General features: G+C 45.1%; 2 protein-coding genes across 6 annotated transcripts in view; one reads left to right on the top strand and one right to left on the bottom strand.

Annotated features, from left to right (window-relative positions):
• Positions 1–14,065, bottom strand: part of PRPF38B (pre-mRNA processing factor 38B) — a 27,281-nt gene that overhangs the window by 10,194 nt on the left and 3,022 nt on the right. The gene's annotated exons all lie outside the window — the stretch shown is intronic.
• Positions 4,917–14,065, top strand: part of HENMT1 (HEN methyltransferase 1) — a 48,359-nt gene continuing 39,210 nt past the window's right edge. The window contains exon 1 of one of the 5 annotated variants that reach the window (XM_006025640.3): positions 4,917–5,134. The gene's annotated coding sequence lies outside the window, so the exon portion shown is untranslated. Of the gene's footprint in view, positions 5,135–5,191; positions 5,299–10,850; positions 11,039–11,442; positions 11,461–14,065 lie in introns of those variants that run through there. The other 4 variants (XM_006025637.3, XM_006025643.3, XM_006025641.3 and 1 more) reach the window with 4 other exon arrangements.

Raw genomic sequence — 14,065 nt, 5'->3', positions numbered from 1 at the left:
GGCCCTGCGGCCTGCCTAGGCTACCGTCTTAAGCCTGGCGCCGCGGCCGGGCCAGCCTGAGCCTTGCGCTTGTCCTGTGTTGGCAGAGGGGTCTGCGAGGAGGGCGGAGCGGGAGTCGGCCCAGGCCTGAAGCGTGATTGCGGCTCTACTTCCTTGGTTTGGGCCGGTGCAGGGAAAATCGCCTGCCCCAGTTTAATCGGAGCTTCACAAAAATTGGCTGGGACCTCTCTGTGGAGCTCGGTAAAATGCAGGCGTCTGTTGGCTGACAGAGGCTCCCCAGCAGTGCATACATTGCAAAATACTGATATTTTACACAAAGTAGCATCCTACCAACATCCAGTAGTGGCATCTGGCATGCGGGACTCCTAGAGCAGCATTTCTCAGTTTGTGGGTCACGACTCAAAAGTGGGTTGTGAGAACATATGAAAGGATTGCAAATGAACTTTCAAAATTGATTTTCCTTTAATGGAGAAAAACAGGAAAGTGTGGTCTTTCCCTTACAGGCTGGCAGAGCTCCAGCCTGCTTGGGGCCCCCCTCTGCCCCACATATACCCCCCTTTCAAACACACTGAGGAGCAGGGGGCATCGGCTCAGGAGTGAGGGGCGCTGGGTTGGGATTGGTCTTTGATGTTTATGAATGGGTCCTGGTACAAGAAAGGTTGAGAACCACTGTCCTAGAGGGCTCAGGGATTGGGTTGTCCACTTGGTGCTACTTTGCAGTTATTAAAGCAAAATTCCATGTGTTACCCTGTTGCCCAGGCTTTCTGCTTTGGCGGACCCTTTAGTCTTTTCAGCTTTCCCTTCTTACATCTTGCTTTGTACTTCCATACAGTTCAGTACTACCCTCACCAGGTACTGTGGAGGTATCAAACTGCTGGGGCCCGCTGCAGAAACTGTGGGGCTAAAGCCCTGAAGTGGATGCATACAGGGGGAGGGCTGAGCAACAGCTGCTTTAACCTCTGTGGCTTCCTGACATGGCTCATCCTACTGGTGGAGGCTGATCCAGATCCAGCCCATGAGTAGCTGTGTGGTCCAAATCTGACCCTGAAGACCAAACCTGTAACATGGTTGCTCGTAAATCGAAGTGCAAAGTAAAATTTTAAAGCAAGATGTAAAAAGGGTAAGCTGAGGAGACTAAAAAGGTCTAATGAACAGGGTAATGCATGGAATTTTGCTTTAATAAATGCAGAGCTGTGCAAAGTGGAACAATATAATTTATAAGTTGTGTGCTAAGAGATGAGATCTGCTTTAATCAACTCAGGTCAAAATATTATTGTTAAGATACCTTCTCAGCACCAGTGGTGATTTAAATGATGATTAGGATACTTCAATCTATTAATAAGGGCATGAGTGACTGGTGCTTCCTGAATCTGGGAGGGTACCCGCAGAAGCCCTTTTAGGGGAGGCACCAGCCCTGCCGACAGCTTCGGTGTCAGCTGTTAGGGGGGGCACATGCACCCCCTACCAGTTACCTATGAATAAGGGAATACATCAAGATACCAAAAGTATTGTAAGGAATTTTCGTTACTATTAATGGCACATTACGTTTTGGTCACTTCAGAGAAAATATAAGTTTTAACTCCTTGATTCTGACATTTTAGAGTTATACTGTAACTGCCCTGACATCAAAGGAGTTCTGCATTACAGTCTAGCTGCAGTGGACCCTGTCCACGATGCCCCTAGAAGTCCTGCCACTGCAGTTAGAGCAGAGGGAGGAGTCAGGGCTCTGGCTACTGGTAGGAACTAGAGGCCTAACTGGTAGGGTTTGCATCCTGGGTCAGTATCCTGCTCCTGGGAATACCACTGCTGTGGGGGAGGAGGGGTTTGGGGTTGGGGAATGGAGGTGGCAGCATGGCCAGCAGCCAGGAGGTTAATGTAGTATCTGCTGGGTATATTATAGACCCTCTGTCATCCCCATACTATAGCTGTTTTTCCCACCATTCAGCCCCATTACCTAGTGTCATCAATTCCTTTAGCCAATGGGGAACAGTAAATTCAGCAGCAGTTACAGTAGGGGCTGCAAAGACACCTTCCCCAGCAGCAGCATGAGGCTGATGAGGGGACCAAGGCTACTCAGATGCAACCCCACAAACAGGCAATTCCTGCAGTGCTCCACCATTCCAGTGACCCCCATTGTGTCACCAGGGCTTTGGCTGTGATGAGAAGCCTTAGAAAAAGACAGCAGGTCAGATGATTTACTTCGATGATCTGTATCCAACCCATGAGATGGATGTTCAACATTTTTGCTCAGCTCCAATAGCAGGCTTTCAAGCTTTCTATAGCCAACTGCTCCCACCTGATTTTCTTCATTCCAACAACTCTCCACCAAAATCTGCAGCTCCAGGTTTCTAGAGAACATTGAGGTTTATTATTTACTTCATAGATCAGTCCATCTTGATGATCACTACAATCTGCAGTAAATATCTGCATAACATTCGGCATATGGAAGACTAGCAAAGTGAATAGCAAGCTAATAAACAGTATAGAAGAAACTCTAGATTACAGAACTGAGTGTATGACAAGGATTATTGTATGTTTGGCTTAAGTCATAATGCCAGTGTCTCAGACCAGGCAGCTATTTCTGTTTCCTTATGGCTGGAAATGGCCTGCTATACTTTCTGTGTAGAAATTTATTCCGCTATATCTTTAAAAAAAGGATTGACTTCGGAAAAGTATCCACAGCTTTGAGTATGTAACTGAAACAGTCTCTAATTTTTCACTTTTGAAAGTAGAGTTTATTATTTTTGTTATGTTAATTAATCAACATTAGGAAAGAAATGTATACAAGTGACTTCCAGAAACAATATATTTTTCTGCTATGCTACACCTACTAAGCACTAAATCCACTGCTTCATGAAATTACAACAGTAATTTCCTTGCTGTATAGCATCCTGAGTTGGTTCTAACAAGCAGTGGAGTTAATTGAACCTGTAGTGCCCTGCTTGAAATTGCAAACTGTAACATAAACATACCTTTTACTTGAAGATTCCTCAAATTTCAACATGACAGAAGTAAAATATAAACTTCAGATAACAGGCTAAATTGTTTTCCTAGATGTTTTTTCAGTAGCTTGGTTTTATAAATACTTATACTACTACAGCAATACATGAGGGCTTCCACAAAGATTTCCTTGTGTGAAGCACAAGGCCAGGGTTTCCTTGTGTGAAGCACTGTACATGCACATAATAAAATTTGATCCCTGCCTGAAAAGAGCTTCCCACCTACTCTAGCATCTTCAAAGGAGCTAATGGAAGCTAAAATCCTAAGCACTTAGGTTAATGAGTTGATAGAGGTTCCCAACAAGCAGCTTAAGCTCCAAAGATGCATGGGATTTCAGACCTTGTTCTGTGCCTAGTGTTTTAAATTGTCCTGCTCTAGGCACTTCCATACTCAGTGCCTAATTCTCTCCATTGTCACTAAAGTGGTCCTAGGCAATTGATCCTGCCAATCTGAATCACCTTCTTGAGCCAAGGCATGCAAGGTTCTTTGGGTAGATGTGATATCTTTTATTAGACCAACTAAAATAGTTGTAAAAAACTTCTTTGCAAGCTTTGGGGCACAAACACCCTTCTTCAGGCATTGGCAGGGTCTCTCAGGGTATTTTTAGATACCCAGAAGCCTAAATATTTACAAAGCCAATCCAGATCCAACCCAGTGTGCCTAAACTAACAGGAAAATAACCTGTATCTCAAATATACCAGTCGATTGCCATAAGCTATGAGAATGCTTTTCTATCCAGCAGATATTTCTTCCTAACCTCTGCCAACTGATGCCTGATTTAGCCAGAAGCATGAGAATGTATGCATCCCTTTTTAAACATAATATGATTATTATCGTGGTCTCGGCGAGTTAAAAATCAGTCTGTGAACAATAAAATTATTTGGAATTGAGTGCTGTGTTATTAAAACTGTTCCCCATCTGCAGAGTGTTTTCCCTCTTCCTTTTCCCTTATAATTATTGCAAAACAGCTTGTTTCACCCCTCTTATCACTTCTGTTCTTCAAGGTATTTACTCAATCATTTGTCTATCCCTATGAGAGTATTTTAGGTATTATTTTCTAATACTGCATGATGCTTGTCCTTTATGTAAGATGTCATCTTTTAGATTCTCACAGAATCTCTCTCAGCTGGTGAAACTGAGGCCTTTGGTATAACTACAACCTATAAACCCAAAGTCCAAAATTAGATTTTCCTCCCTAGGGCATCTCACCTGATCTTCATATGTAAGGCAACAGAAATCAAAAACAATCAATCCAAAAGGTTATTTTAACTTGCAAAGAGCAAGGAACTATATTTAAAATTATGTTTAAGGGGCAAGCCTTATCATGCATTCACAGCAACTGATTCAAAGATTTTTGCTAGAAACAGGCTTGTTTTGTCAGTTGACGAGGAAGATAAGAAAAATGGCAATCTTCTCCACTTTGTTCACCAGAGCATCCATTATGGACCCCTGCACAGAAATGTTCATGTACCCTTGAATTGTAAGTTAAGCAGTCTTGCCATATGTATTTTCTTGTCAAATGTTACTCCCAAGTAATGCTTTCCGACAGTGCTGCTGCATCAGTTTTCCTGGCTGTCGTATTCAATTACAGTTATTTCAGATTGAAACAAAAGATATATGACAAGTGTTAGCACCATTTAAGATGCATTATCTCTGAATTGAAGCAAACAGCATGAAAGACTGATTCGGAAAGACAAGCTAGGATGGTTACTATCTTACCCACTTCTTGCTCCTTTTGCAAAAGAGACTATAAAGAGTTCCTGTGGTTTAGAATTTCTTGATGCTTGGGAAGTTTTGACTATCTAGTCTACTGAAATTTGCTCACAGCTTTCTCATTTTGATCAAATTGCTAAAATGGGCATGTAACAGGGAGCCAGAGGCTTCTGTTACTTTAAGGGGATGCTGCAGCAAGCCAAGCTTGCTGTCTGGGCCTGCCAGCTGGGTAAAGACTAGCTGCCAGGAAGTAAGCAGGCCAGAAACCATGGGGATAGGGACTACCCTTCGGGAGTAACTATTCCAGGAGCTAGGTGCAAAGCAGTAAGCTATACAAGGGGGCAGACATCTGGGAAACCTAGGAGCAAAGAACTAGAGCAGCTAAAGACAAGGTGATCATCAAGCCCAAAAGGAAACCCATGTGAGTAGCTGAAGAGCCACCTAACAGGAAGGGGTGGGGCACTGGAGGCAGGTAAGCCCAGTGCCTGAGCCCAAGTGGTCAGTTTGGGCCTGTAGACAGCAGAGAGAAGAGTTTCTGAGCATGGGGAAGGGGCTGATTGGTACCTAAAGTGTCCCTGAAAGGAGGTAAGGGGGACTTATAGCTGGCAGAAAAGTTATAGCTCAGTGTGGGGAGGGTTTATGTTGTATAGCTGTTGTGCTTGCATCTGTATTTATGTTTTAGTTCAGCTAAACAGGGAACCAGGTTGTAGTTACAGGGGAGATAATGGAGGCTATAGAGGGGTGTTTTGTGGGATGCTTGCTGTCAGGCAACCTAATCTGGGGTCAGAGACCCAGAGAGTTGTGGGTTGGTGCAGGCCGAGGTGGGGAGAGCTAAGGTTAGTGGAAGTGGCCTAATGTGGGGTCAGCAATGTAGCGGGGTGAGGCTGGTGCAGGCTGAGACTGGGAGAGCCAAAGCCAGTGGGAGAGCTGTCTGGCCTGGGGCCAGGGTCCCTGAGGGCTGGGATAGAGCACAGCAGCTATATGGGGCTGGGGCCTAGAGGGTGCAAGGCTAATGCCACACTAGAGAGACTAAAGCCTGAGGGAGGCCAAAGCTGGAGCAGGCTTAAGCTGAAGAGGGCTAAAGCCTGGAGAGGGGCTGAAGCCTAAAGCAGGTGGAAGCCAGACTTGGGCCGGGGGTCCAGGGAGAAGAGCCTTGCTAGGGCCAGGAGCTTGGCAGGCTGGTGGGTTGGTTGGCCAACAGACTAGGCCCAGTGGATGAACTGAAAGTAACTTTTGTCTGCCATGGGCATGACTACAGAGGCAGAAAGAGACTATGAATAGCCCCTAAGGCAACTGGTTCTTCTGAGGCCTTACTGGGCCTAGGAAGGCTCCTTACTTAGTGCTTGAGGGACAAGAGTAGAGCCATTGGATATGGGAGGGACCTGCAGGTCAAAATGGGTTAGGGCTTACTCTGGGACCCTGGAACAGCCTTCTATTTTACAATAAAATAACTGCATCGAGGTGTGGCAGGTGAGAAGAAAAAGGAGAGTACCCCAATGGGCCGGAGTGTGGCAGGAGCTCTGGGCATACCAGGGGGTGTCATGGCTGCCCCTGGGCCCCGGCACAGGGCAATACATCTTTTTCTTCCCTTACTTAAAATTGAAGGGATGGATGGATAGATAGATTGATTTTTTTTTTTTTAATGGAGAAACCCCTGCAAAATATGATGGTTCTGTAATGAAAAACATTTTAATTCAGTCAGTTGATTTTTGCAGAACTTGGTAGTGTTTTAAGGCTTTTAGAACAAATATACTGTGTTTACTTAAATCCAAGAAGAGCGCTCCCCCCACCCAGTAACTAGATTCTAATATGGAAAATGTATAAGTTTGTTATAACTTTCCTTGTGTAGAATCTAATTATTGGGGGATCACTTTAAATGTGCCCCTCCCTCACCCAAATACTACAGTGGGGAAAGCAGTGGTGGGGGGAGGTGGTTGGGAGGTGTGGGTTGGGTATTGGGGCAGGGGGTCAAGCAGCCTGACCCCCTTGCCCTTTGCAGCCTTCCCACCATTTTCTTCCCCTGCTATTTGCCTTCCCATGCCTGCACCCCCTGTCACCTGTCTTCTTTTTTCTGCCCACCCCTGTGGTAGGTGCAGCAGCACTGGTGGCAGGTAAGGGTGGAGCTGCCACCACTGTATTGGCTGTTACCCAGCCAGGCTGGGGCTGGAGCTGGAGCTGGAGCAAGGATGTGCTCTGTGCCCCAACCTAGAGCACCGCTAGAGCCTGCCAGAACCAGAGGGTAAATGGGGAGGGGTTGTAGGGGGAGGGTGTGACAGTAGGAAACCATATATGGGCTAGAAGGGACAGGGTTAGCCTCATACTCCAATCCTTGCCATGTAATTGGATCCAAGATGAGGGTGGGGGAGGGGGACTTGTCTTGGGTACCCTATTTACTTAAACCTATATTCGGAGTCAATTGAATCTTTGGTGTCCTGCATGACAATGCAGACTCTAATGTGAAAATACTCTAGAACTAAAGATTCCTGTTGTTTCTGCATAATAGAAATAAAAGGAAAACTTCAGGTAGCAGACTGAATCTGATGGAATAATTCTAAATAACTGTTTAACTGGTACAGTCGAAGATGATCAAAAGAGACTTTCAAAATTTGCTGTGATCAGAAAGGGAGATCAAGCTTTCATTGTTCTTCAAAGAAAATATTAAGGTTGAAAACTGCTGACAGTACTCCATACCTCTTAGACTGACAATCTTCAAAGACCCAGTCCCTAACCTGTGATTTATTTTTGTTTTTTTCCCCCTTATTATTTTTAGTAGGGAAAAGCAAAAGAGAACATCTTTCTGAATTTTTAAATATTGGGTATAAGTGACCTAAAAATAACTAGTTCTGGAGAATGCCCTCTGTACAAAAAAAAATCTCTCTCCTTTTTTTCCCTCTGGTGGGGGCGGTGGGGGGTGGGAGGGGAGGGAGGTGGTTACTATTTTGGCCAAACTATTTTGGATAGCTATAAAATATTTATCTGTGCATGTTTTGTTTGCTTGTTTGTATTTTCCCCACTTTCTTCTCTTAAATATTATACTGAATCTGATACTAAGTGTTAATTCTACCAGGTTACAGTCAATCAAATCAAGAAATATAACGCCTCTGAGCTGAGAATGCCAAGTGGTTTACAAACATCAGTAAACTCTCATGGTGTCTCTTTGGCATGTAGCTAGTATACTTATTTTGTAGATGGTCAGCAGAGATGGTGACTGTCCTAGGCAATACCATGAAATCAATGGCTTAACAAGACTCCTTGTAATAGTAGCAACAAACTCACTATCCAGAAGCCCCGAGTTCAAGTTTCCTCTTGTAATCTCAGGATAATGTTCACTGACCACAGTAGGCAGAGCAAAATCATACCCTTTCTGAATTATTGGGAACTTGCTTTTTTTAATTAAATAGCTTACTCAAACACTGCATAGTGCAGATATAGTTGTGAAAAGGCACAGTCCCAACTGAATCAATAGGAACCAGAGTGACTAATTGCCCTTTGTGCCTTTGAAAGCTTCTCATTGCCTTTAATTACATTATCACATGCTCTCTCCTAAACTGCAGTATAACCCCATTCAAACTTTGATATTCAAGCAGGCAGATTTTAATACTGTGTATTAAATGGCCTGGGTCTTATGTACCTAAGGAATTGTTCCATAAGAGCAATATCCTTCAAGTACCATCTGTGGAGGAAGGACTGCCAGAGGCAGTGCTAGAGGGGAAAAAAAAATTATGTGGACTCCCAAGAAGGTGGAAGTTTGACCTCTGGCAGAAATCATAATCTCCACCTGCAGCGGTTTGCCTGAAGAACAGATATGGAGCTGTAGCAACAGAGGAGCATGTTCCATTGGTAAAGGAAGATGGGTCAGGCCCCAAGGTTGGAAGGATTGAGACCACTGCCACTAAGAAGCAACAGGTGGTGGTGGCTGGAGACTCCCTTCTGCAGGGGATGGAGGCCTTCTGCTGGCCTGACTTGTTGTTTCAGGAGGTCTACTACTTGCCCAGTACCTGGATCCAATATGTCACAGAGGGATTACTGAGACTCATTCAGCCCTCTGACTACTATCCTGTGGTGCCCACGGGGTCACCAGTGATGCTGCCAGGGGTGAATGACCCTGAGCCAATTAAATGAGACTGCCAGGCGCTATGTGCAAGGGTGAAAAGCACAGGGGTTCAGGTGTGCTCATCAATCCTTCCAGTTGAGGGGAAGGCCTGGGCAGGAACAGACGCGTTCTGTGGATCAATGAATGGCTGTGCAGATGGTGTCACCAGCAAGGCTCTGGCTTCTTTGACCATGGGATGTTGTTTGAAGAAGAAGGATTGCTAGGAGGAGGCAGCATGCACCTGATGAAGAGAGAGAAGAGCATCTTTGTTATGGGCAACTGGTGCCACCTTAGTCAGGGGGGAACATCCCCCCCCCTCCCCTCAGTGACGGGGGGGCACCCCCAATCCTGCCCACTGGGGGAGGGGAGTGCTCTCACTTCCCACCCAGCACTCTCCGCGGGGGTACCGGCACTCCCGCCTGCCCCCTGCCTGTTGCGTAAGTGGAGAATGTGGTCTGTCAGGGGGTGCACTGGCACTCTTGGCTCTCAGGGTGCACGTGCACCCCTGTGCACCCCTATGCATCACCATTGATATTCATAGACAGGCTTGCAAACCTAGTGAGGATGGTTTTAAACTAGATTTGCTGGGGGATGAAGCAAAGCCATGGGGAAGTGGGTGATCTGGATGAAGCACAAGCAGGAGGGAGCAACAGGGGAGGTGTTCCCATTCTTCCACAGAAAGTAGGGCAGTTGTCTAGTTAATTCGGGTGTCTGTATCCAAATACAGGGAGCCTGAGAAACAAGCAGGGAGGTAGCTCTCATGACTGGAGCGCTGTTATGGGTATGTATAAACTGTTCAGGAAGGAGTTGCACTTGATATAAAAGAGCTGTACAGTTGCTCAAAGCTCCAGTGTGAAATGGGATAGACCTGTTCAAAGTGTCTTGGTTCAGGTCGGAGGGGAGAGCAACAAGGGTGATGTTGTAGTGGGGGTCTGCTGTAGATCACCAGACCAGGAAGATGAGGTTGAGGTTCAAATGGCTAGCAGAAGTTTCTAAATCTCAGGCCCTGGTTCTCATGGGGGACTTGCTCTCCCGGTAGATGTCAAGGTGATTGAGCACAGCAGTGTACAGGCAATCCAGGAGGTTTTTGGAGAGTGGTGGGAACAACTTCCTGGTGCAAGTGCTGGAGTGGCTAACTAGGGGCCATACTCTCTCTGACCAGCTGCTCGCAAGAGGGGAAGAATTGGTGGGGAATGTAGTAGTGGATGGCAACTTGGGTAGTAGCGACTACAAGATGACTGAGTTCATGATCCTGAGGGAAGGAAGGAGAGCAGCACAGTAAGGACCCTGGATTTCAGAAAAGAGACTTTGACTTGCTCAGGGAAACTAGTATGCAGGATCCCCTGGGAAGCTGGTCTGAAGGGTAAAGGAGTCCAGGAGAGCTGGTTATATTTTAAAGAAACCTTACTAAGTGCATACAGGAATGAACTATCCTGATGCAGAGGAAGATTATCAAGCATGGCAGAAAACCAGCTTGGCTTATCAGGGAGCTCTTCAGTGAGTTAAACCAAAAAAGGAAGCTTACAGAAAACAGAAACTTGAACAGATAACTAGGGGGGAATATAATAGGATTGCTTGGGCATGCAGGGATGAAATTGGGAAAGCTGAAGCACAATTGGAGTTTCAGCTAGCAAGGGACATGAAGAGAAATGAGAGAGATTTCTACAAGTATGTTAGAAACAAGAGGAAGACCAGGGAAAGTGTGGGTCCCTTACTGAATGTGGGGAGGCAACCTAGTGACAGAGTATGTAGAATTGGCTGAAGTACTCAATGCCTTTTTTTTTTTTACCTGTCTTCACAGGCAAGGTTAGCTCCCAGACTACTGCACCTAGCAGCAGTTTAGGGAGGAGGTGAGAAGCCAACCGTGGTGAAAGAACATGTTAGGGACTATTTAGGAAAGCTGAATGTGTACAAGTGCATTGGGCCAGATGCAATGCGCCAAAGGGTGCTGAGGGAATTAGCTAATGTGATTGCAGAGCTCCTGGCTGTCATCTTTGGAAACTCATGGCAAGGAGAGGTCCTGGATGATTGGAAAAGAGCAAATATAGTGCCCATCTTGAAGAAGGAGGATCTGGGAGCTACACACCAATCTGCCTCATGCCCTGGAAAAATCTATGGATCAGGTTCAAGGAATCCATTTCTGAGCTCACAACACCCCTATCTGAGCGGACTTGGACAGCAGCTCCAAACAAAATCCAGTGGATTCCTGAAGCTGCTGAATCCTTCCAAAAGGTAAAAGACTCCCTTTGCTTGCAACCTGTGGGCTTGCACCAGACTTTGAAAGACCCTTTCTGGTGCAAACTGATGCAGCTAACATGGCCGTAGCGTCACAAAAAGAAAATGGGGAAGAATACCTTTAGTATCAGCTGCAGGTTACACCCCCACAAATGAGCATATGCCATCACTGAAAAATAATGCTTAGTCATAAAGTGGGTGGTAGGGAGTTTCCATTACTACCTTTTTGGGGAAAAAATTCACCATGGTAATGTACCATGCATCTTTAAAAATGTTGGACAACCCCCAACTAAATTGCTGGTACTTAAGCTTGCAATGCTATGATTTTACTATACATCACTGACCAGGAAAGAAGCACGGCAGTGCCACCTTCGTTTCCCAAAAGAGTAAGGAAGAGAGCCAGTGGGAGCAACTAGACTGTAAGTATAAAGGGGAGTGGGGCTGAGGTTCTCTGTGTAATGGGGCCCCTATCCCATCACTTGAGGAGAGAGGGAGCCAGGGATCAGCTGGCTGGCTCTAGCCACCTGGGAAAACTGATAGGAGCAGAAGGCCCTTTAATAAAATTGCTGCTCACCCCATGTGTGGCCAGTACAGAGCAGCCAGTGATTGACAGACCTGGGTTGTAAGTAGTAGATTAGGTGATCCAGAGAAAGGCATATATGCCCAGGGCCTGAGACAAGGGGAGAAGTCTAGCCTTGTAGGCTGTAAGGAGTGGGGCTCTAGGGAAGAGAGGGGCCTGACTGGCTAAGGAGGAAGGACTCCAGATTTCAGGGAAGCCCCTGCAACAGTAGGCATCAGAAAAATAAGTATTTTGGGACTCCCCAAATACTTAAGGCAAATAGGGCAGTCTTCCTGTCCAATTATGACCTCTGTTAGCAAATAAAAGCCTAGGATTTCAGACTAGCTGAAGTGATTGACATGATGCCTCATTTGATGAATGAGAGGCTTTGTTTGACCCCAGCAGTCTTTCCTGCCCAGAGCAGGGGGGCTGGACCTGCTGATCACCTGAGGTCCTTTCCATCCCTAAACTTCTGTGAATAACAGCAAAGCATAGCAGGCAAGACAACAGGGGGGAACTTGAGAGCCAGGGGTGGCAAGTAAAGCAGGGTCCAGGTAGCCACAAGGGGGTGACTTTGCTGCCCCAGTGCCAGACCTGGTACTTGCCCCTAAAGTCTAGGGATTTGACAGTTTTTCCAGAACTAAAACTCTTCGAAAAATGTTTAAGTTGGTGTTCTACAGTGAAAAGGAGAAAAAAGGTGCTTACTTTGAAACTTGCTGTATATTCTTGGAACTTGCTTAAAAAATCTTCCAAACCAGGAACTTTTTTGAGTATTGAAGGAAAGTGCAGGTTTTATGAGCTTGCATGTGAGAATAAATTTAGAAGCAGAGATGAGGAGAAAATGATTCAATTTTATTTTGTGCAGAATTCTGAGGGGGAAAAAAGAGGGGGTGAATTGTATTATAAAGATGAAGAAACACAAATGGCTAACAACAACTGAAGCATAAAGGAATTACCAGACTGAAAGGAAGAAAAGAACACAATACTCCTATGGACACTGACCTAAGGGAGCACTGGTGGTTGAAGATAAATGTGTCCTTATACATATTTTAATACTGGCTATATATTGAAATGTTTAATTTGTTATTTGATGAGCTAAATTCATTTAATAAATAAAGTTTAAAAAGAAATGCACTAGTTAAATTGCAAATAGAATTCTTCATATTAAAATATAGGAGAATCTGTAGATATTTGGAGAAAAATACAAACAATTCAGTTTGGTATTTCATAAACTGGCATGGGGTATAAGGACCACACATTTTTTCAAGCCCCAAACCTCACCTTATCTGAAATCCTATCATGATGAGTACTATTTATGCGACTTATGATGAGTACTGGATTTATGGGACTTAAACTGACTCAGAAAGAAGACATCTGCTGCTTGTCGTGAATCAGAGCAGCCGCCGGCAGCTGTCTGACTCACCCCGGAGTGTTTAGATTTAGAGCTCGGCAGGCGGGTAATTGATGTATGGAGTGGAATTAACCAGGCACAGACACGTGTAGGTTACAGGAGTTTGTTTACTTACGTCGCCTAGATAGTGATGACGACGCAGGCGAGCCTTTGTTCTGTTACAGCTTCGGTGACAGAGTTGAGTACACGCATATAGCTTCGGTTACAGAGTTGAATACATGCACACAGTCAGGTTACAACAGGATAATGACGGACATGGCGCCGGAACGAACGGTTGGCTTTGCAAGACTTTCTACGTCAATATTTTACGCTGACGGGGTGATTGATTGGGGATTGATCAAGTCCCCAACTCCCTGGTGACAAGCACAGGTGTTTCCTGTGAGATCCTCAGAGTTCTCCCACTTGGGCGGAAACCATTAAACTATTTATAGGCAGAGGTGTTTGACAGAGATGCCCAATCGTGAACCATTATATGGAATCTTTAATTTTTGGCAGGTGGCAGCTCTTTGTCTCCTCAAGTTACAAGGTAGTGGGTTAGGCTTCTCTACCTGTTACGTGTGTGCTACGTGTGAGGAGCTTATGCTTATTTTTGGACCAATTATATATAGTTTCCCCTAGCATTTTATTTCGGCTGACCAATTATCTGTAGTACACCACCAGCGTTTTGTTTCAAGGACTTTCTTGGCAGGGAAGTCTTTTAACCCTTAATAGTCAAATGGAGATGATTTGAATGGTATCTTTTGCTCAGTGGCATGGGCACAAGTTAATTGGGTTGTGACATGCCCCCTTGCCCATGGCACAGCAAGTGATCATTTTACCTTGAATTATAGTTTGTTTTCGCCATCATAATCGCCGTCATTAGGTTTTTCCTCTGGCAAGCGGGTATATACAAAAGCGGAAAGCTTCATTAGTCGTTTCTTTATGAGTTGTAAAATACAACAACCTAAACACACAACTACGGCTATCGCAATTAATGGTAAGCATAAGGTAATAAGCGGGGTTAGTAGATGCATTAACCAAGATGATGTATCCCATCCCATCCAGCCGAAAAGGT

The sequence above is a fragment of the Alligator sinensis genome, unplaced genomic scaffold, assembly GCF_000455745.1.
Source record: "Alligator sinensis unplaced genomic scaffold, ASM45574v1 scaffold535_1, whole genome shotgun sequence".
NCBI lineage: Eukaryota > Metazoa > Chordata > Crocodylia > Alligatoridae > Alligator > Alligator sinensis.
Note: the sequence above shows the minus strand (reverse complement) of the source record. Positions and strands in the feature narration are given on the sequence as shown.